Genomic DNA, 22,421 nt, shown 5'->3' with positions numbered 1-22,421 from the left:
AGTGTGCATTTCAACAGGCTGGTGATGGTTGTGACGTGCACCATGTTCTTTGGTAACAGGTTCCGAATACTCACCTCACATGGCTTCGCAAAATTAAGTAGTCTTCACGAACGCGGTCTGCCTCAATAAATTTTATAATTGAATATCGAATTTATTAGGCATTATACATCGTTTTTAGAAGTAGTTGTGTTAATTCACTCTGGCTGCCTGTAGCACAAAAAAGGTGAGTGGCGACTGGGCTTGTTGTTGTTGTTGTGGTCTTCAGTCCTGAGACTGATTTGATGCAGCTCTCCATGCTACTCTATCCTGTGCAAGCTTCTTCATCTCCCAGTACCTACTGCAACCTACATCATTCTGAATCTGCTTAGTGTCTTCATCTCTTGGTCTCCCCCTACGATTTTTACCCTCCACGGTGCCCTCCAATGCTAAATTTGTGATCCCTTGATGCCTCAAAACATGTCCTACCAACCGCCCTTCTTCTAGTCAAGTTGTGCCACAAACGTCTCTTCTCCCCAATCCTATTCAATACCTCCTCATTAGTTACGTGATCTACCCACCTTATCTTCAGCATTCTTCTGTAGCACCACATTTCGAAAGCTTCTATTCTCTTCTTGTCCAAACTAGTTATCGTCCATGTTTCACTTCCATACATGGCTACACTCCATACAAATACTTTCAGAAACGACTTCCTGACACTTGAATCTATACTCGATGTTAACAAATTTCTCTTCTTCAGAAACGCTTTCCTTGCCATTGCCAGTCTACATTTTATATCCTCTCTACTTCGACCATCATCAGTTATTTTACTCCCTAAATAGCAAAACTCCTTTACTAGTTTAAGTGTCTCATTTCCTAATCTGATTCCCTCAGCATGACTCGACTCAATCTGACTACATTCCATTATCCTCGTTTTGCTTTTGTTGATGTTCATCTTATATCCTCCTTTGAAGACACTGTCCATTCCGTTCAACTGCTCTTCCAAGTCGTTTGCTGTCTTTGACAGAATTACAATGTCATCGGCGAACCTCAAAGTTTTTACTTCTTCTCCATGAATTTTAATACCTACTCCGAATTTTTCTTTTGTTTCCTTTACTGCTTGCTCAATATAGAGATTGAATAACATCGGGGAGAGGCTACAACCCTGTCTCACTCCTTTCCCAACAACTGCTTCCCTTTCATGTCCCTCAACTCTTATAACTGCCATCTGGTTTCTGTACAAATTGTAAATAGCCTTTCGCTCCATGTATTTTACCCCTGCCATCTTCAGAATTTGAAAGAGAGTATTCCAGTTAACATTGTCAAAAGCTTTCTCTAAGTCTACAAATGCTAGAAACGTAGGTTTGCCGTTTCTTAATCTTTCTTCTAAGATAAGTCGTAAGGTCAGTATTGCCTCACGTGTTCCAACATTTCTACGGAATCCAAACTGATCTTCCCCGAGGTCGGCTTCTACCAGTTTTTCCATTCGTCTGTAAAGAATTCGCGTTAGTATTTTGCAGCTGTGACTTATTAAACTGATAGTTCGGTAATTCTCACATCTGTCAACACCTGCTTTCTTTGGGATTGGAATTATTATATTCTTCTTGAAGTCTATTTCGCCTGTCTCATACATCGTGCTCACCAGATGGTAAAGTTTTGTCATGACTGGCTCTCCCAAGGCCATCAGTAGTTCTAATGGAATGTTGTCTACTCCCGGGGCCTTGTTTCGACTCAGGTCTTTCAGTGCTCTGTCAAACTCTTCACGCAGTATCTTATCTCCCATTACGTCTTCATCTACATCCTCTTCCATTTCCATAATATTGTCCTCAAGTACATCGCTCCTGTATAAACCCTCTATATACTCCTTCCACCCTTCTGCCTTCCCTACTTTGCTGGGTTTAGGTTGCACAATTACATCTGTGGGTGATAATATTTCAACGACTCTCTGGGCCCTGTTCTCGCACTCCAACCCTGCTTCCATCACCCATTGTGGCTGGAGAGAGGTTTGATTTCCACCAGTGGCTCTGGTCTGGCAAAGAACTGTGGCTTCCCAGCACACAGCAGCATGATATCGTACAAAGCATCGTGGGACACCTCGCTGGCGCCACCCACAGAGATGCCAGGTGAAACTGAGGCGTTCAAAAGGCAGGAGCAGCAGGATACTGCGCAGCGTGTGGTGTGTTTTTTTCAAATAGACTAACGAGAGTGGTGATGTTTAAACAAAAAAAAATTGCAAGTGCTGACCTCTTCCATTTCCTATCTTATCCTACATATACACGGCAGTGGCAAGTATGTGCTAATAGTACCAGTTGCACCAGTGAGTTACACAGTTTCAGACTTACGCCAAGTGAACAACACTCCTGGAAATTGAAATAAGAACACCGTGAATTCATTGTCCCAGGAAGGGGAAACTTTATTGACACATTCCTGGGGTCAGATACATCACATGATCACACTGACAGAACCACAGGCACATAGACACAGGCAACAGAGCATGCACAATGTCGGCACTAGTACAGTGTATATCCACCTTTCGCAGCAATGCAGGCTGCTATTCTCCCATGGAGACGATAGTAGAGATGCTGGATGTAGTCCTGTGGAACGGCTTGCCATGCCATTTCCACCTGGCGCCTCAGTTGGACCAGCGTTCGTGCTGGACGTGCAGACCGCGTGAGACGACGCTTCATCCAGTTCCAAACATGCTCAATGGGGGACAGATCCGGAGATCTTGCTGGCCAGGGTAGTTGACTTACACCTTCTAGAGCACGTTGGGTGGCACGGGATACATGCGGACGTGCATTGTCCTGTTGGAACAGCAAGTTCCCTTGCCGGTCTAGGAATGGTAGAACGATGGGTTCGATGACGGTTTGGATGTACCGTGCACTATTCAGTGTCCCCTCGACGATCACCAGTGGTGTACGGCCAGTGTAGGAGATCGCTCCCCACACCATGATGCCGGGTGTTGGCCCTGTGTGCCTCGGTCGTATGCAGTCCTGATTGTGGCGCTCACCTGCACGGCGCCAAACACGCATACGACCATCATTGGCACCAAGGCAGAAGCGACTCTCATCGCTGAAGACGACACGTCTCCATTCGTCCCTCCATTCACGCCTGTCGCGACACCACTGGAGGCGGGCTGCACGATGTTGGGGCGTGAACGGAAGACGGCGTAACGGTGTGCGGGACCGTAGCCCAGCTTCATGGAGACGGTTGCGAATGGTCCTCGCCGATACCGCAGGAGCAACAGTGTCCCTAATTTGCTGGGAAGTGGCGGTGCGGTCCCCTAGGGCACTGCGTAGGATCCTATGGTCTTGGCGTGCATCCGTGCGTCGCTGCGGTCCGGTCCCAGGTCGACGGGCACGTGCACCTTCCGCCGACCACTGGTGACAACATCGATGTACTGTGGAGACCTCACGCCCCACGTGTTGAGCAATTCAGCGGTACGTCCACCCGGCCTCCCGCATGCCCACTATACGCCCTCGCTCAAAGTCCGTCAACTGCACATACGGTTCACGTCCACGCTGTCGCGGCATGCTACCAGTGTTAAAGACTGCGATGGAGCTCCGTATGCCACGGCAAACTGGCTGACACTGACGGCGGCGGTGCACAAATGCTGCGCAGCTAGCGCCATTCGACGGCCAACACCGCGGTTCCTGGTGTGTCCGCTGTGCCGTGCGTGTGATCATTGCTTGTACAGCCCTCTCGCAGTGTCCGGAGCAAGTATGGTGGGTCTGACACACCGGTGTCAATGTGTTCTTTTTTCCATTTCCAGGAGTGTATGTTGGTCGCATGAGAGGGCTCCCATGATTTTAAACATGGTATGTTTTGTAGTGCTGGACACACCATGGTCAGCCATTTTGGATAGTGACTTCATAGTTGCTCATGATTTATACTAATTAAGATAATTAAGGTAACACTATCTAAAAAAACACCTGGCAGCCATACTGTGTCATAGGCTGCAGCAATGAAGATATGGGTGTACACGAGTGCACTGGGAGGGAATATGCTTCACTTCACAAAATAAATTGGAACAACTATTTTGGAGGGGCATATCTATGGCAGCCATTTTCGGGTCATAAATCATAGAGGGGGTGCGGCTGTAAATGTCTTAGAGATACATCTGACAAACATGCAAACTGTGCTCATTCTCCAACCAAATGCGGGCAGTGCCACGATTCGCAACCAATAGGATAACATTCCTTGGAATTACATGGAATATAGTAGCCATCTTGGATGTATCTGGGAACCGTGCAGGCTGCGCCAACTTTCTCGTCCATCTTGGGTCAAAAATTACAGAGGAGGCGTGAAAGGTAATCAAGTGTACTAATAAATTAGAACTGGAAAAATCTGGCAACCATTCAAATAGTGCCAGCTTTCCTTGTCAGTAGGAAACTACTTTTGAATTTGCTTCCCTTTTTAACTGACTCAGTTGGCCCAGAGATGTGAGGAAGGAGGAAGACGAAAAGGGTGAAGTGACTTTGAACTTTGTCTTGCAGGTTACCTATCTTTCCACTGCCTGAGCTACAACTGGCTGTGTCCCATTACTTATATCTACCATTAAGATTCTCAACTGTTCACAATAGGGAACTTGGCTTTCTAAACAGTGGCACTATGGGCATGATTCTTTTGCAGGAGAGTAAATAATATAGACAACTACAGCTATATCTATATGTACATGATTACTCTGAGATTCGTAACTATATGCCTGGCTGAGGGTTCATCGTACCACCTTCAAGCTATTCTCTAACGTTCTGCTCTTGAACAGCACGCAGCAAAAATGAACAGTTAAATTTTCCAGTGGGCACCAACAAAATGTTTTCATACTCCGAGGAGAAAGTACGTGACTGAAATTTCATGAGTAGACCCTGCCTTGTTTTAATCATTGTCGCCCCAGTTCGCCTATCATACCCACGGCACTCGCTCCGCCGTTTCGCGATGGCACAAACCATGCAGCCCTCCTCTGAACCATGTCGATGCCCTCCATCAGTCCTATCTAAAGCGGACCCCACATCACACATCAGAGAGATCAGGCAAGCATAGTGTAGTGTCTACATACTTTCTTTGCAATTCACCACATGGCATATGGCGGAGGGTAATACGTACCATTACTACTAATTTATTTTCCCATGCCACTCGCAAAAAAGTTCCTCTGTACAAACCCTAATTGTTCTTATCTTGCCTTCATGGTCCTTCCACAAAATGTATGCTAACGGCAGTAGAATCATTCTTCAGTCAGCTGCAGATGTTCGTTCTCTAAATTTTCTCACTAATCTTTCGCGAAAAGATTTTCTCTCTAGTAATTCTCATTCGAGTCCACTAAGCATCTTTCTAACACTCACATGTTGATCAAACGTATCAGTAACAACTCTAAAATGGCTCTGAGCACTATGGGACTTAACGTCTGAGGTCATCAGTCGCCTAGAACTTAGAACTAATTAAACCTAACTAACCTAAGGACATCACACACATCCATGCCCGAAGCAGGATTCGAACCTGCGACCGTAGCGGTCGCTCCGTTACAGACTGTAGCGCCTAGAAACGCACGGCCACTCCGGCTGGCGGTAGTAACAACTCTAGATACGTGCCTCTGAATTACTTCTGTGTCTTCCTTCAGTCCGACTTAGTGAGGGTCCCAAACTCCCGAACAGTACGCAACAATGACCTGCATAAATTTTCTGTATGTGGTCTTCTTTGTAGCTGAGCTACTATCATCATTAAATGCTTGTTCCATTTCATATCGCATATACAGATGATTACGAGAATACTTACATGAACTAACGTAATCTGTGTTTTGCATATGTGCCTATTAATAATTAGTATAAATATGTATCATGTCAATTCTTATTTATAGTCTGTCACATAGTGGAACTGTAAGAGAAATTAATGTTAGCTCACTAAGGAATGACTGCTGTGGTTTTGTATTTAATTCATAAAAGACTTTAGTTTACACATCTAAGATTATTTGTTTTGGCCATGCTGTAAGCGCTTTTTCAGAAATAAGTGCGAAACTAATACAGTTGCTGAAGAAAGACTGCTTTACAGAATCTGAATACTTTGTTGCTTTTTAAGTATATTCATTACACAGAATGTTTCTGAATCAATACAAAAAACTTCCGTAATACAACCATCATTCGTATTGTACGCTTTTTGCCCTCAAAAAGCAATCCAGTGTCAGGTCGATTTTATTACTGCAGGTACAACTTTTAAAACTTTGTTAACTGTTGGAGATGTTTAACATAACTGCTTGAATTGTAATAACCTAGTGTTTGTGATGGATGATATTCTAAAAAGTAGTGGAGTAAAAAATTTGTATGAAATTCGAGTGTTTCTACTGTGTGACGAAATAAAATGACAAATGATTATTGTGGCTTGACAAACTTGCATATGATTTTAGTGAATGTGTAAAAAAAATCAAATATTGACTATAATGGATTTATTGTGTGAAAATGTAAAAAACGTACAGTAAAATTAATACCTACTTTTTTTGGGTTTTATTTCATTCCGTGTCAATACAGTTTGTCGCATTGTTGACGACTCGTTCAGGCAACCATTACGTAGAGACAGAAATGAAATTTGTTGATAAGCCAGTAAAGTATTTGACATAAAGAGAGGTAGACGAAAGCACATTCGTAGTACCGTGTAAAGCTGACAGAGAGAGAGAAATAGATACACATATGTGTTTGTGTGTGTGTGTGTATGTTCGTCTTTGTATGTGTGCGCATGCTTATGTATTTTTCATAAAAAATTCGTATCGTTCGGATACTTTCGCACATGGCACGAATTTCCGCAATTCAAGTGAAGTTTATTGATTTTTTTTTTTGCGGTAACAAAACTGTGGTATTGGGAATATCCTTACGTATTTTTGAACATGGTGCAAAAAGAAATTAAGTTCGTTCGAATACTTGTGAATATGGCGATTACATATTCAATGCGTGTTTCGTTTTAATGCCCTTAATACCTAGCCGTGTAAGGGGCTGTTTCATCTTAATGGGTGCTAATTTTTTTAAATTTTCCACTAGCACCATTTTTCATTTCTTTTAATTTTCCCATGACCGCCACCTCGAATTTTTCAAATTTGCTGGCAGCGCCACCTTGGATTGTGACATTGTACCTGCATCATGGCAACATACAAATATTGCCACTAATGCCCTCAATAGTTCCTGAAGCCAGGATCTTTAGATATGAACCCCTAGCTACGGGATGTGCCAGAGGCCGTCTAGATATACTACAGTTATTCCTTGATATCACAGCACTCGCCCCACCATCCTGTGCCTTAGTTTAATCGGTGCTTTCCTCATATTCGTTTCCTCAGTGTTTATTCAGAGAATTCAAATTCTGGTCATTTCGCTTAATTTTCGGCATCCTTCCGTTACACCAATCTGAAATCTTCCCAACTAACATGGTACAAATAACTGAGGACGTTGGGTACAAGTTTTATTTGGAGACGAAGACGTTGTCGCAAGAAAAATAGTCATGGCGGGCCATATGAAATCATCCAGCATGTTAAGAAAAAGCGAAGGCTGATATAGGAAGCAAGAAACTCCTTCATAGAAGAAGATACCGTGATACTGAAATAACTATTCGTTAAATCTCACTTCATTTCTGAGAAATTTGCTCGAAATAATCTAGAATTGCATAAAGGCGTTATTAAGAAAAGGCTTACAGTGAGATTTGGCATTCAAATTTTATCATTATCCATTTGTTTGTAGGGTACTGTGTCATTTTTTTTGTTGAAATGTTGTCTTTCGTCATTTATTTCCTTTAGGATCTTCTGATTGGTTTGTCTCTGAGTCCAACTTGTTCTAGTGACTCTAATCTACATCCACCTTCCACCGCTTCTAGCTGCTGTTTGCTCCCTTTATACATTGTTCATACAGCAGAAAATTTCAGACAATAGATTTAGCGGAGATGTAAATTATCTCAACATTTTTATCAATTCATCGACCCGAGAAAATTGACAGTTATTTTATAAAATGTTTGCTATTGACAGTGACATCAGATAAACATGTATCATTTAGGACGATTGTCTTCAGAACTATCACCTATGAGTTATGATAAAACAGTTGAATAAAGTATTCTGTCGCTATTTATGTATTTTTTATATTGTGAGTGATATTTTTGACTACTATTGCAGATAGAAGTTGAAAAGGAGGAAAAATATGTTTAGATATACGTACAAGAATAATGAATTGTATAAAAAATGGTGTAGCATGGAGAGCTGCATCAAACCAGTCTCAGGACTGAAGACCACAACAACAACAACATAAAAAATGGTAGATGGTATACCGTATGAACCACTACTCACAGGGAAATGAGGCTAATCATACTTATTAAGTTTGAGAGATACGATTCAAATGAAGCGTTATTAGTATGCATCATGTATAGAAACAAATATTTCCCTTCTAACTGAAATTAATAAAACAAACATATGTGTATAAACTCCAGCAATTTCTATGGTAATGACAATCACACAATTCAGATAATTGTTTGAATATTCAAGTGCGCACCCGAACTGCATACTGCAACGGTAATCGATACATATTCATGCAGAACTGACCACAAACCGCATCGTTCACAGTTCAGCTTGTGTACATCCTGAGTCAAAAGGGAAGAATGCAGACATGTTAGGTACATCCTAGTATACAATCTCACACTGCGAATAATTCACATAAATTATTATTAGGAAACATAAGTGGCCCATTGACAGACTTGTAAACTACAAGCAGAATGCTATAAATGTTTTCCTATGTTCCTCAGGACGTGTATATTATATTTACGGCGGTAAAAATAAAGTGCTCATCAACATAAAGCTTCATTTAAACAACCTGCTTGTTGGAAATAGTATGGTCTCTATTTCATCTGACTTTAGAATCAAATTGTGTAAGACAGCTTTACTATCTACGACTCAATGAAAACTAAAGGAAGAAGCATATATTTATTAATCACGTAAGCGTCGTGCAATAAGTCTGTAGTTCGTGGCTGAAGGTAAAGTATTAAACCACCAAATCCCGTCGTGCAGTATTATTGTTTTCACAATGTATTTATACTACCTATTGCGTTTCAAAATTGGAACAACAAATAACACTACATCATAGTATAGGTATTAGACAATGTATAAATGATTTGGATTATACATATGTATATGTACATTGCCTTTAACCATGAAGATGCAGCGTTCTGCCCGCATCTCGTGGTCGTGCGGTAGCGTTCGCGCTTCCCACGCCCGGGTTCCCGGGTTCAATTCCCGGCGGGGTCAGGGATTTTCTCTGCCTCGTGATGGCTGGGTGTTGTGTGATGTCCTTAGGTTAGTTAGGTTTAAGTAGTTCTAAGTTCTAGGGGACTGATGACCATAGATGTTAAGTCCCATAGTGCTCAGAGCCATTTGAACCATTTTTTTGCAGCGTTCTACTGAGATATGCCACCTCGCATAGAGCACCGCAGCCTCAAAGATTTGAGTAAAATCAGACAACTTGGATACATTTTTGAAGAATCTCGATTCACGCGAGTTTTGTAAGATTCTATAAAGCGTTAACAGTAGGTGCTAGAGGACCGTGCACAAGTTGCCTACGATAGATTATTATTATTACTATTATGTAGTATTCTGCCTAGTGGTAGGTCTATGTCTTCGTACGCAGAATTTCTGATTCCACTGTTCCCTGTCTTCAGCTTCTTCCTTCAGTCTGTTGTATCTCCTTCCACCTTTCATGTCGTCCAGATGTTGAATTCTTCCTCTTCCTCGTCCTGCGTTTCCTCTGAGTTTCCCTTCCATGACATCGTGTATGAGTCCCTCGTGTCTAAGTACATGTCCAATCCAGTCGGCCTTTCTCTGAAGAACTGTACGCAGAATACTTCTCTTCTCTCCTACTTCTTCACGAGTAAAGTTCTTACTTTACTTAGAGAGCTCTTAAATGTGGTGCTGGAGGAGAATGGAAAAGATCAAGTGGACAGATCGCATAAAAAATGACTACGATAGATGTACGAGAAATATTTGATAGGCTGCACGTGAAGAGACACAGAGCCTTGCACAGTATTGTGCTAATTTATTTTTCATTTTTAAAAAATTTTTAAGTATGTAATTTTATTTCTCTTTTAAACTGAAAGCGGTCAGCGCAAATAATACACAACAAACCAACAGAGCTATCAACCCTCTACATTATAAGTACATTCTTAGAAGCCAGTAATTTTTCGTCCACAGAAAACTGTCGCCTTTTCAGAAGTCTTCACTAACGGAAACAAGTTAAAGCCACATTGGGTAAATGTTGAGCTATAAAAACTTTACTCGTGAACTTTCGTAGATTACCGCTACTACCACTATTATGTGGCCCTATTACTACTACTACCACTACTACTATGACGAGCAGTAGTTGTTATAGCAGTTTATTCATCTGTGGATCACTCTTTGTGCAGTTGCTGCGAATTTGAAAGACGGTAACTGTACATTCTAAAAAATCATAAAGCAATTCCAAAATTAGAATGATAATTCCACTCAGCATGGGTGGGGTGCAAGGCAGTAACTTACTACATGTGTATTTTCAGAACTACAACCATAGCACAAAAGTTTATGCACGTCTACATTTAAAGCCGGCAAGCCAACGCACGAATATACATCTTAACGTCTTTAGATAACATTGCCTTCCTGGCTGCGATGGATGGAATATTTAAAACTTTCGAAAAGAACCTGCTGATTAATACAGAAGGTGGTTTATTCAATGACATAAGAAAGCGAAATTACTATGACGAGCAGCAGGAAGAAAAAAAAAAAGAGTTGACATGCAGAATGTAAACGGCACGAAGAAGAAACAGAATATAGGGAGCAAAACTGCAGTAGGTGGCCAGGGAAAGATCATGTAAAACAAAAATTGTGTGGAGAAATAAAGCTTTAGTCTGTAAGAAACAAAATAATCGATTAATGACAGTGTAATTGAAGTCGACGAATATGAGTCACGACAAAAGAAAAACATGTAGAATATGAAGCTGAAAAGGTTTCAAATGTAATGTAGCTGAAACAGTTTCAAACTGGAACAACAATGAACGCACTACTTACAAGTTTTTGAATACTTTTATATTCAGAGACAAAAAAATTGGCAAAAAAGTGTCAACAATCTACGAATGACGCCTCCCTTTGTCCAGAAACCAGTTTAGTTCAACTTAATATTGTACACTATATTTTCGTCATAAGCCTTGTCCTAATAGTCATTTAACGAATACGACAGCAATCATCAGGAAAAAAGAATGTAGGCACAAAATTAATTTACTGCAGAAATCAAATCACAGCCGAGGATAGCCACATCAATAATATGAGTAATTACCTACCGTTCCTGAATTGACAATTTTAGCCAATTACCGCACAGTCTATAAAAGTTTCACTTTGTGAGAAACTTTTCATGAGGTAAGACACAGAGACACTTTTTCTGTAAGTTGAGTGCGATTTACGCTACGAGTGATACTAAAAAAAGCCTAGTTGACTTCCAGATAGATGTTCTCAGTTAGGGTCGCCATATTTCTGACTTCAGTCAGACATGTCCGGCTTTTGGAGATCACGTCCGGCGAAATACGAGGTGTTTCAAAAAGAATCTATGTATTCCGAACGCAAATACTACGTATTTATTAAACTGTAAGACATACAACTACGAAACTTGGGACACATTTTTACGAATCTCTCAAGTTTAGATGTTCAATATGCCCGCCACCAGCGGCACTAAAAATATCACATCGATACTCGAATTCCTCCCATACTCGCGTAGTGTTGTTGCCTAAATGTTGTGCGTAATGAAACCTCACACGAAGTAATCACAGGTCGTCAAATCCGATAACCTCGGTTAGCTGAGAAGTGCTAATTCGCCGGCTGTTGGGCGATCAAACTACGGCACTTTAGGGTTCCATTCAGATATTTACGGACATGGCTACTCCAGTGGACGGATGCCCCGTGTTGTTGTAGACAGTTGTAACTCTTGACTTGCACGACGAGTTGATTTTGTGAATACGTGCGGCATTTGCGTCAGAAACACGACGGTGGCCAGGAATCTTTCCTCCATACAGGGTGTTTCCGTAAGAGCATGCAAAAATTTGACAGGTCGTAGAGAACGCTCCACTGAACAATTTGGAAGTAAACTTGTGTACCACTTTGTCTAGAATTACTATGCTGCTTATTTAAATGCACATTTTTTATTTCCTGCAAGGAAACAAGGACGACGAACGTGATTACTGGGAAGTCATGATGCAGGTTTTATTTACTTTATCTGTTCATAAGGTGGTTATGTTTCATCGTATTTACATTGTCCCATGGCAGAAAGTGCTATGATCCAACGACCCACCCATTCATTCCTCAGTGCTATTAAGAGACGTACAGTACAGTACGATGGAGCAGTATCGGTAAAGTTTCGCAGAACTGACTGACATGTACCTTGTGTATGGGGAAGTACGTTGCAATGCTCTCGCTGCTGAAAGGCTGTGCAGGAAGGGATTTCCTAACAGGCATCATCCGTCAAAACGAGTATTCATTTCTCTCGTTCGACGATTGCGGGGGACTGTTTATTGGAAAGAAGAAACGAGGGACCTGGCAACATGAGGACAACACCAGGGACATTTGTCAGGGTGCGTCACAATCTTGTTTCCCTATGTCATGCATGTATTGAGGCTGATAGCCGTCAGCTTCAGAACATTTTATAAAATACCGTACAAATCGTACTTCATTGTGTCAATGATGGTATTTGCAGTTAACTATAACTGACGTAAATAAGAAAAGTACACGGTAATATGATTTCATTCCTAAAATCTCCTTAAGCTGACTTCTCTGACCCCAGGTTCCCTGCCTTAAACTGTTCGGTGGAGTATCCCCTATGTCCTGTAAAATTTTTGGACGCTCTTACGGAAACACCCCGTATACACATCATGTGTCTACAAAATGTCGATACCATCTATAAATTTCCATCCATTCAGAATCGGTTTGGTTTCTCAAACTGAAACGTCTTTGCACTGTAATCACGGAATTACACTACGCAAACTCGAGAACATAAAATGATTTACGCCGCGGAGCAGCCATTTTGCAACATGTGATGATAATGAAGCAAACAGAAGACAATGGACATCTAAAGGTAATAAATATAAACTAGACAATGTATGTGTCCCTCCAATAATCGAGTCGTGGCGCAGCGATCGATATTTTTGACCACATAATACTTAGTAATGGCTATATTCTTTTTGAAGCCCCTGTACACACAATTCCGACCAGTTATGGGGCGGCAGTTAGAAAATGTACTGTTTAAAATGTTTGAATGTTGAAACACTTCCCGGCCGATGCACCATATGTGGGGCGGCTGGTGGAAAATTTAATGTTGTTTAAAATGTTTTAATGTTGAAACACTCCCCGGCCGATTCACCATATGTGGAGTGGCTGGTAGGAATTATTTGTTGTTTTTTATATAATGTTTTGTGGTGTAGAAAAGATGCATTTCCCGGCCAATTAACCATATGTGGGGTGGTGGGTGGAATAATTGTTGTTATTAATGTTCCTATTATTTATGCTGTTTTTTGCCGTTCTCAACACTGGCTCTCTAACTACAATATTGGCAACCAGAAAGTGATTATCAAAATGTGAAGCCTGTAATTAGAATTCCTAGTGCCCACTTCATCTGAGAAATACACTTATAGCTACAGCTTATAGCTCTGAGAAATTAGGAGATTGTCTGGGATTCATAATCGAAAACGATTTTCTAAAAATACTTCAGTATATTCTGAAAGTCACAGATAAAAAAAAAGAATTCCACACAATCTAACTAACAGAGCAGTTCAGAGTCTAATGCGCTGATGCAACTATAACTGTCCAAATTAAATGTTTAAGTGAATGCTCGTCATAATGTGATGATAATGTTCATCAAACACCACGCTGAATAATGGTAGAATGTTTGTCCCGCGACGGCACGTGAAAATACGACATACGCAAACTGAAGCTAGATAATGAAAATCATCCCAGAATTAACACTTCACTCGAAAGTGATTTCATGGTTACGCGTAACCCGATTAACTTAATACGGCATCCGAGGCTGTTAATAGCAATGATACCGACACAGGTGGTGTGCTATTCAGCGTCTGGAGAGAACTGGGGCCTTTCTTCCTCTCGCAGCGCTCTTAATATATAAAGCCGCGGTGCGGACGCCTAAGGGAACGCCTGATCAAATCGGCTCTCCCGACTAGCCGCTGGGCTAGTAATGCACCACTTTAAGTTACCGAATAAATCATAGCTTCTTTTGCTGATGGCCGATGAAGCTCTCAATTTAAATGTGCATTCAGCACACAGGTAAGTAATCATAATAAAAGTTTAACGGGGCTAAGTTAAATATTTTGGGCGAGAGAATTAATTTAATTACACTGCACGCAGTAGACGAGCTCTGAACTGGCCCTTTGGAGATACGCTATCCCTATAGTTTTATAGTTATTCAAATGAAACTTTTCACATCTTTATGATTATAGCGGATCTCCCTTCTACTTAGATTTAAACATCCTAGCCTTATTTATTAGCCTACTTAATCTATCTTGCTTCCTTAATTTTTAAGACAAAAACCAGAAAATCATGAATTTCCACTAAAATCTTAATTTGTGAGATCCAGAAGACTGTTTCTATTAAATAATTATGAAAAAGGAATCTAAATATAAATTTTTAAGTCTCTAGCTCTTTTCTGTTGCGCCAATGATTTTTACAGAAAAACGTCCAAATTTCGAAAATGGTTAAAGTTATCGAACTGATATTCAACACATATTAATTTAGTATTACTCCTGACATGCTAGAACCGTTTCAGGTTATTTGCTTGATTTTTAAAGTATTGCGCAACATTTATGACGTCAGAGCTAGTTACAGCGGACTGGCTGGCACACAATGGAAAGACTGATGTGAATTTATTACGGCGTGAGTAGGCTGCTTCCCTACACTGTCCTGCTTTTTTTAGAATTTTCAACGTTGATGTAGAGAGCACACAATTAAGGAGCGAACGGTTGTATATGATTGTTAAGTATGGAGCTAATGCATCAGCATACTCGGAAAGGAACCTAATTGGTATACATTCTGGACCAGAAGACTTGCTTTTATTAAGTGATTTGAGTTGCTTCACTACTCCGAGGATATTTACTTCTACGTTACTCGTGTTGGCAGCTCTTCTCGATTGAGTTGTAAATCTACCGTAGACTATCATAAGTAAGCGCAGACTATGGTAGATTTCCAGTACCCTTGATCAGTTAAGCTGGTAACGTGTTACCTGCTCGTTTCGTGTATAGGGAGTTACAGCGTTACCATTACTTTGTTTCCATACACGTTCAGTGTCATACTAGTTTTCCCTAGAAACTGGAAACGGTGAACAGTCTAGAAACTGAGTGAGGGCGCAGAAAGGGTGATGTAGGCTACGAAACATTTTTGTTCTGCATAGCAATCCTCTTGTCTGTTACTTAAAAAACAGTATTTACAGCAAAATTACATCTGTCAATGTTTATTTCAGGTTTTATTCGAAAATTTCTGGCCTGTAACGTGAAACAGAGGGATGCTGTGATAAAAATTTAAAAAATCACAGATTTATCATACAGCGCTAGAAAACGTAATTGCCTCAAAGTAAAATAAAGAAAAAGAAGTCAGTTCAAACATCGTTTCAGTACTTCGTTGAACTCATAAAGCATGTTTCTGTTATTCATAATGAACCTTTGCACTTTGTAGTAATAGGGAACTCTTGCCTTTGATCATGATGAAGAACTTTCCATTGAATACAAATTAACAACAGTTATATTTTTTTACGTTTGTGTATGTAAAGTGTACCTGGAACAAATGTAATTGCTTGGTTGCATAAAAGCGCAGAATTTACGCGAGCAACTAATTTTTATTACTTATAAAATGCAATTTATATTTTGTATGCATATAAAAAATACACAATGGACTGACGCTGAACGATCTGTGGTTCTAATTACCTGCAAAACAAAAAAGAAAGAGATTTCATCTGCTCCCAGTTTCTCTCTACACATTCACCCACGTTTCTTCCCCGTGAATGATACCAATACTATCGGTAATACCACCATTCACAATGTCGTGTATATGCTGTAACGAAACTTCCAAACCGTGGATTTGTTTCTCTATAGTATAATTTTAATTATTCTGCAGTTAACGGGCTCTGACGTCAGAATTCTTAAATTATTTTGTGTTATTCTCTACTATACTTCCGTCAATATTATGAGATTGAATATTCGTGAATTGATCGATTATCGCCCTTTTCAAGATTGTTTGCCTCTCTAAATCCTAAATACATGTGAGGTCTGAGTATCTCTGAACTCTCTCATTGACACTTTCTGCCTTGTTTCTGCTAGTCTCTGTTTATTTGTCGAAGCGATGCGACAGTAGTTGAATATTCATTTCAGAACACTTTTTCAGGTATTCAACAGGTGTAGCCTCCGAAAACAACACGGCACAAGTGGTTTACTCTCCTGTTGTTTTCAGTTACACACTTCAAGATGCATTGGCTAAAAATGGTTCAAATGGCTCTGAGCACCATGCGACTTAACTTCTGAGGTCATCAGTCGCCTGGAACTTAGAGCTAATTGAACCTAACTAACCTAAGGACATCACACACATCCATGCCCGAGGCAGGATTCGAACCTGCTACCGCAGCGGTCGCTCGGTTCCAGACTGTAGCGCCTAGAACCGCACGGCCACTCCGGCCGGCCAAGATGCATTGGTTGATTAGGTAAAGGAGGACCAGTTCCATGCCTACACGTTCTTCTGCCCTCATTCCTTGAAGTGTTATCTGTGGGGCTACCTGAGTCAGTTGTTTTATACACAGGATGCTTCATAAAAGTATCATGGGAGCCTACACAGACATTTCATACCATCCAAGCGTGTCTGAAGGAGTGCGAGGTAATCTGTGGTACGACAAGGAAGGACAAAATATTTTAATAATTTTCTATCACTTTCTGACTGGAGGATTTTGAAAAATATTTTTTCATTAGTAACTCAAAAGTCCAGTGTCTTCGGACATATCTTGACGTATGATTTTTTCTTCTTTTGGTGAGAATAATCCACCCTCCACTGCTCGTAAAAAAGTATTTCTATTACACCCCGTGATAATTGTTGTGTGCTTGAAAAGATTCAGGTATGATCATATTAATGGATATTTTTCATTCTTTTCATGTCTTCCATTTTTTTAAAATATTGACTGACATAAAGTCGAGCAAACATACTCTATGGATTGTTGCTGTATAGTCTCCCTCAGACCGAGAATTCGCCTAGGTGAATGCGGTAAACTTCTTAGAACTACATTCAAATTGTCTAGTAGAACCAACCCTTAACAGTGTAGAATGAACCAAGACCACCCTAAAATTCCTTGTCACACACGTTGGGCGTAACTAATACCAGTGGACTACAGAATTTCTATTTTCACATCAAGACAGGCGTTGTCACCTTGTCATGACCGAGAATGTATGCACTCATAGCGAGGATAATATTTCAAAACCGACGAAATTGTTACTTTTTTTAGTGCAATCACAGAAAGTAGAATGTTCTACACGCGACTCATACATGTGAGCCCACAGCTGAAGCACAGAGGGGCACACGGCTGTGTTCTTCACGGTCTACTCAAATTCCTCTGCTACGTCAAGTCTCAGCAACGCACCACCGGTCAAGAGAAACAATCAAAATGCATACAACAGTTGTAATGAAGTGTGCAATGGGACAGCGGTTGTCCGTGTGGGAATTGCTCGCAGATGTCGCCCAGGTATGTTCTGCTGTAGAGGGAGGAGAGAAATGTATAGGGAATTGGAGACTTCATACACCGAGGTGTTGAACCAATCTTGTTCTGCAACTCGACGTGGGCGTGAACGAGGTAGGGAGAGAGAAACTGTCACAGGCCGGCGCCAAAACCGCCGACGAATCAAAAGAAACAGTAAAATTTACGGCGAATAGCATAACCTCCAAACCGAGCAAAATTATACAGAGATATGTGTGATTAGGGCCAGGAATTAAAAGTTGAAATTGTACTTGTATTTCAGAGGTCCCGATGGCGAATACGAGGGGACGGGTGGAGGGAGGGGGTACAATGTAACCTTTGACATCCTCAACCCCCCCCCCCCCCCCCCGCCCCGCTGCGGACGTCTATGCAGTCGACACTTCAGCCATTTTACAATTTCCTACATTATTTAAACATGCCAATGTCTAACACTGTACATTCTAGGTCTCAAATTTGAGAGCTATATTCTTTCTCCTTCTCTCCTTGCCATTGAGTTAAGCTGATGATCATTATGAATCTTCCACCTTTCCTTGTCACTGGTTTTTAATCCACTCTGTTATTCAAAAATTAAAGAGCGCAGGTTGTTCACTAACAGTGGAATAGAACTTGTGTTTCTCTCCTAATTCCTTCTTCAACTACGTCTGTGTAGTGTTTGCAGTACGATTTTGAAACATACACCGCGTTCGAACATTTTGAATTACCTCGAAGGTAACGGACTGTCGACAGACAATGTGAAACACAACTAGTTCTTCAGTCACACGAAGTAATGAATGCTTTAGACAGATGATCCAATATTGATTCCATATTTCTGGAATTCCAGAAGGTTTTTGACCCCGTTTCGCACAAGAGATTTGTAATCAAGTTGCGTGCCTGTGGAGTATCGCTTCACCTGTGCCATTGGATTCGTGGATTCCCATTATAAATGTTACAGTTCGTCGTAATTGATTGAAAGACTTCGAGCAAAACAGGCGTAATATCTGGCGCTCCCAGTGAAGTGTTATAGGGCCCCTACTGTTCATAATCTACATTAACGATTTCGGAGACAATATGAGCAGGAATTTGAGATTTTCTGCGGATGATGTCGTCATTTACCGTCTAGTTAAGTTATCAGAAGATCAAATATAATTACAAAATAACTTAGACACGATATCCGTATGGTGCGAAAAGTAGCAGTCTCTCATGAGAAGTGTGAGTTCATTCACATGAGTACAAAAAGAAATTCATTTAATTTCAGTTATAAGATAAATCGCACAAATTTAGAGGCTGGCAGTTCGACTAAATACCTAGTAATTACAACTACGAATTCCTCTGAATGCGAAAATATTTTACTGTCGGCAACCCACATGGGGAGAAATGATCATCAAAATAAAATAAGAGAAATTAGAGCTTGTACAGAAAGATTTAAGGGTTCATTTTTCCCACGCGTGGTTAGAGAATTGAACGATTGAGAAAAGGTCTTATGGTAGTTCGAAGAACCCTCTGCCAGTCACTTCAGTGTGAATTGCAGAGCAGTCATGTAGTTGTAGATGTAGCTGCAGGAGATATGATTGGACATTTATATGATGTTCGTCTACTAATCTCCTTACTTCTCGATCATTTATTTATTCTCCTGTCTCAAGATGCAGTACTACCTTCGTCTTTGTATTACTTATTTCCGTAAAAAAACAAAATTGTGTGTAAACTTAAAAGTTTGCTGTGGAATCAGGAATAGTAAGGATTCACACCCTTTGGAAAATGTGACGCACAAACTCTGCAATTAACTGTTTCTTAATATTAAGTCCGTGTAGAAACTTCTGTATGTTTCGGTAGAAGTTTTCCTTCGTTGAACCTTACACCTATTATCAAGATGTACTTCTCAATATTTTTGTGCAAAGCGTCCATTGTACTTTTCATAAAATAGGTAACTCAGATGGTGGTCAGAAATACAGCTATAGAATGATGTTCAAATATAGAGAGTCGACATGACATAGGTGAATAAACACAATACAGGTAAACAACTATGCGACAAATGACCTTAAATTCTATTGCACTTAATTTTGTATCGGTGTGGAAGTCAATGAAATTCAATTAAAATGAAATTCAGTTGCACTATGTACAATAGATATTTACGCACCGCAGACAGCCGTTTTATTCGAATGGAATTTCATCAGTGTGATGAAACGTCGAATGAAATTATTTGCAACAACGATTAGCTAATCTGCCGCTTGTTTGTTTCTGTACACTGTAGTTTGAAACTGAGGACCAAAGCAACGAGCTGCGAAATGTGATACTCTTCTATCCGACATTACCACAATGCTACACGGCTATCACTTCCTCATTTTTTGCATGTTATAGCGTTGTGGCCTAGGTACAAGAGTGTTTTCTTTCTTTATATCTAGTATCTCAGTGCGGAATCGTACAGCCATCACCAATATATACAGTTTAGACGTTTAGACACACATCAAAAACACACACACATATATATATATATATACGCTCGCAAGCGTGCACGTTTGCTTATCAGTATTCACAAATAAAGCAAAATGCTGTAGCATGACATTTAAAGATGACTTGCTCTTGAATTAAAAATAAATATAATAGGTGATATATTTTAAAGTATTTTTGCCATATCAGCGTTTTTAAAGAACTCGGCAGATGTTCTAGTAATTGAATAGTTGGCATCTCCTTATTTATAGCAGTCGCATAACACGAACTCGACTAAGGCAACGCAATTCTGGCACCCATCGTGGTTGGCGATGAAAGATTTTCGTGATATAATGACAGGAGGTCAAATAATGATTATTAATAACATAAAACTTTTTTCTGATTATTTCATCTCTACTTCGTTATCAGACATTGATTTTCCTCTACTGGTTGCATATAAATAAGAAGTCGTAATAATTTCGAAAGCAAATAAACTTCGAGGTATGTATTACGTCCTAGCACAAACACACACACACACACACACACACACACACACACACACATACATACACACACACACACACACACACACACACACACACACACACACACACACACAATACCGGCGCACCGCGAAGGAATTATCCGAATAGGACGAAAATCGGTAGATGTACAGGTACAGACGAACAAAGGATTATAATTGTAAAAAAAATATCTTTGGTTTGCTCAAGAGAATGAGATTCACAAATAGAGCAAGTCAGTAACACGTTGGCCCAACTTATGCAAGCCGTTATTCGGCTTGGCATTCACTGATAGAGTTGTTGGGTGCCGCCCTGAGAAATATTGTGCCAAATTCTGTCCAAATGGCGCCTTAGGTCGTCAAAATCCCGATATGGTTGGAGGCGTCGTCCATAATGCTCCAAACCTTCTCAGTTGGTTGGAGGTCCGGCCTCCTTGTAGGCCAATGTGGGATGTGGCAACCAGCAGAAACTCTCTCCGTGTAGAGGCAGGCACTATCTTGCTTAAATGTGAGTCCAGGATGGCTTGCCATGAAAGGCAACAGAACGGGATATAGAACATGTCGACCTACCTCTGTGCTATAAGGAAGGCGCTGATGGCAACCAAAGGGGTCCTGTGATGAAAAGGAATGGTGTTTCAGCCCATCACTCGAGGTTGTTGGGCAGTTTGGCAGGCGACAGTCAAGTTGGTATCCCTCCACTGTCCAGGGCGTTTCCACACACGTCTTCGTCCTAGACTCTCATTGACTGGAGTAGGTTTGTCTTCGATGATGAGTCCCGCTTAGAACTGACCCCGACGAACCAGCACAGACGTGTACGGAGCCGCCTCAGACAGCAGTGGGATTCCAACCTGATTGTCGTCCATCATAGGATCCGACATCCAGGAGTGATGGTCTGGGACGCCATTTATTTTCATAGCAGGACCCCTTTGGTTGTAATCCGCGGCACACTTGCAGCACGACGGTACGTCGACGACGTTCTACGCCCCACTTTGTTGCTCTTCTGCTTGCTTTCGTGCTTACCGAAGCTTGCCTTGGCCAGCAAGTTCCGGATCTCTCTCCATTTAACGTTTAGTGCATTGCGAGCAGGTTTCTCCGACCAGCTAGGGATTTTGATGATCTAACGTGCCAGTTGCACAGAATCTGGCACATACCCCTCAGGAGGACTTTCAACAACTCTGTCAATCATGCGAAGCCAAATAACTGGGTGTAAGGATCAATGCATTATGGAATTTCTCAGTTTGCGGAGCTCTTTCTCCTGAATAAATTTCTAGTTTTTTGGAACTGTAATTTGTTTCTCTGTACATTTACAAATGTCTACCGATTTCCGTCCCATTCGGATAATTCTTTCGTGTTGCGTATTTTTTTTGCTTAGGGCGTATATTCGAGGTTGAATGCAACTGTAGCACGGAACTCGTATTTAATTATCTTCTACAATTATTTATTAAATTAAGAGATAATAGCATACATGCATTAATTACCGTCTGCCTTCTAGAAAATCTAAGAAAAAAGAAAGTACAAAAAATTGGCGGACAATATTTCATATTTTTGCTAAAGCCGTGAACTGCGATTTTGAAATTCGAGGGCATAACTCTCTGGAATTAATCGACATCTGGGATTCTTACTGCACAAAATACCTTAAAATATTTACAAGATACTACAATGCCCCAATAGAGGGAAGATATTTTTACGAAGTTCAAATGGTTCAAATAGCTCTGAGCACTATGGGACTTAACATCTGACGTCATCAGTCCCTTGAACTTAGAACTACT

Source organism: Schistocerca nitens, chromosome 2, assembly GCF_023898315.1.
Source record: "Schistocerca nitens isolate TAMUIC-IGC-003100 chromosome 2, iqSchNite1.1, whole genome shotgun sequence".
In the NCBI taxonomy this organism is placed as follows: Eukaryota; Metazoa; Arthropoda; class Insecta; order Orthoptera; family Acrididae; genus Schistocerca; species Schistocerca nitens.
Note: the sequence above shows the minus strand (reverse complement) of the source record.